The 2,368-nt window shown below is 35.4% G+C and overlaps 1 long non-coding RNA gene across 7 annotated transcripts; it reads right to left on the bottom strand.

Annotated features, from left to right (window-relative positions):
• Nucleotides 1-597: 597 nt before the first annotated feature.
• Nucleotides 598-2,368, bottom strand: LOC104750306 (uncharacterized). Of its 7 annotated transcripts, none has more exons than XR_015583523.1 (6): nt 1,745-1,874; nt 1,539-1,597; nt 1,366-1,432; nt 1,239-1,275; nt 1,068-1,160; nt 598-900 (listed from the first exon to the last, which is right to left on the bottom strand). It is a non-coding gene; the product is annotated as an uncharacterized LOC104750306 (long non-coding RNA). The 7 variants fall into 7 exon arrangements; XR_015583524.1 differs by having other exon boundaries at nt 1,539-1,554; nt 1,745-1,855; XR_015583520.1 differs by lacking the exon at nt 1,539-1,597 and having other exon boundaries at nt 1,745-2,366.

Genomic DNA, 2,368 nt, shown 5'->3' on the forward strand with positions numbered 1-2,368 from the left:
CTACAATGTGAGGTCAAGCTTTAATGTTTCTGATTTAGTTCCTTTTGTGGCAGATGATCCTGATTTGAGGTCAAATCCTTTTCAAGAGGAGGGGGATGATGTGATCATAGATGGAACTTTTAGTTGAGCCTAAACCTGATGAACCATTGCTTGTACCAGAGGAGCTTGTACCTGAGGAACCATTGCTTGTACCTGAAGGACCAATGACTAGAGCAAAAGCTAATCTGCTAAGGAATGCACTAAATGGGCCTATTAAAGAGTTTATGGCCAAAGAGAGCATGAGAAATTATATTGGGGATGATGTCTATCAAGTCCAGCCCACTTTAAGTCTAATTCAAGTCCAAGAAATGCCAAAATAATCACTTTATTTTGTGGCCAAAGAAGAATGACGAAAATAGAGATACATGCACCTTGGAGGAAGAGATACATGCACCAAGAGTTGATAGTGAATTATCAAACGCATCTCTGCCCCAGCTATAATAGGGTCACAACCTACAATAGCGTTTTTTTATGTGCTACACACTATAAAATAATGAATTGCTATATATATAAATATATATATATTAGTAATTCAATTAATTATATGCTACAAATCTATTTGTTAAAAGCATGTGTCATTCTATAGATCATTAAACGATACATAACTGTAATTTTACAAAGTAGTTCATCATATAAAACCATATGTTTAAACATAGTCGCACAAAACATCATAAGTACTGCAATTGAGATGGACTAACGAAGGAGCTACTGCATTGGTTTGCTCTTTCTCGCCCTCCAAGAACATAGGGTCTCATTCCAAGCAATTCCCACTGCCTTCTCCATATCCTGCTTTCCCCTATACGTAATTCAGTATACAAGCATTGAAGAATGTCAAGTTCTTGGTTGTGGCTTTAGTTACCCCTGCATGATCCAATTCATCTTCTTTTCATACATAATAATATTAAAAAAAAGAAGAGGATGCTAAACTGATCCATGTAAATAATATAACCAAAGAACAATGTCACAGAACATAGTGAAAGCTTAAAATCCTATCAATGGATCATGTGAAGTTAAGAGATAAACCAAACCTGTTTCTTGCTCAAATCCTTTTGTTGTACTCTAGCTGAAGGAGTAAACTGGAGCATTAGAAAACCATCTTTTGACAACTTGAAAGCTCCAAACTGTAAAAAAAAAAAAAAAATAGAAATCAATCTCAAACGATGATTACACATCTTTGGGATAGAGACGTAAAGACTTACATCTTAACATGTTAACTGCTTGTCTCAATGTCTCCTCCTGCATCAAGTAAGAAATCTCACATCTTGATTTTGGAACTAGTGAATCGCAAGTTATAATTGTCAAAGCAATGACTAGCTAATACTAAACTCTTCCGGAGTTCAGCCGCCTTTGGCTTGCTTTATACGGCCACTCGTCCCCGTTTCTTCAGCTCGAGCTGATCCATGATTTTTTAAAGTCAAGATGTGACAAACTACTGAAATTTGTTAAATTTATTATAATACTAATATCAAATGAAATATATCTGACAGGAATCAGCTTACAGAACGCCAAACAATGCTAAGAAACAAGCCAAGCCAATAATGAGGCAATTCGTCGAACACTTGGAGGGCATGAAAGCATCATCAGTTTACATAACATAAATCACTTCAAAATTTCTAACCCAGGAGAAAACAAAACATATTGATGCAAGCTAAATGGCTAACATGATAATTGACATAAGTGGAGATTAAAAAGAAAAAAAAGGCACCTGATTAATTATAGTCTCCATGAGACATACGAATAGAACAACACTTGCGTCTTTAGTTCTTTTCCAAGTCTCCAGTTTCTGAACAACACTTTGCGAACCCAACACGCTTCAGCCTCACAACCAATAAATGCTACATCGAAGAACCCAACCTTCTCAACTCGCATCTGTCTTCAAAATTAGCCAATCCTAATTAGTATTCAACCCTAATTTCATGAAGTAGTAAAGATTCTCAAGAGTATCTGCTTTGTGACACATCATAGATCTAGCGTTTTATCACCATAAGAGGGACTTTTAGACAACATGAGAAGGCAAAAAAAAATTGTCGAAGAAATCAGATCTTGAAGAAGAAGAAATCTGATTAATCAAGCGGCACATAATTAGAGAGTAAGAGTGAAGAAAAGCTTGTTTCATGGGATGAAGAATCTGAAGAGGAATATAGCGAGAATTAGAAAAGCAAAGAGATGAGTATTGGAGAAAAAAGAAAAAATAAAAGATATAAAAGGTTTTGCTATGAACAAAAAAGAAAAAACTGTTTGGTGGTAAATGATTTTTAAAAAATTTCGGCTAAGTGTTGAGCGGTAAGCGAAAAATTTGCTAAGACCTTCCCTATCAACAGGTTCACAG

The sequence above is a fragment of the Camelina sativa genome, chromosome 16, assembly GCF_030686135.1.
Source record: "Camelina sativa cultivar CO46 ecotype springtype chromosome 16, ASM3068613v1".
Lineage (NCBI taxonomy): Eukaryota > Viridiplantae > Streptophyta > Magnoliopsida > Brassicales > Brassicaceae > Camelina > Camelina sativa.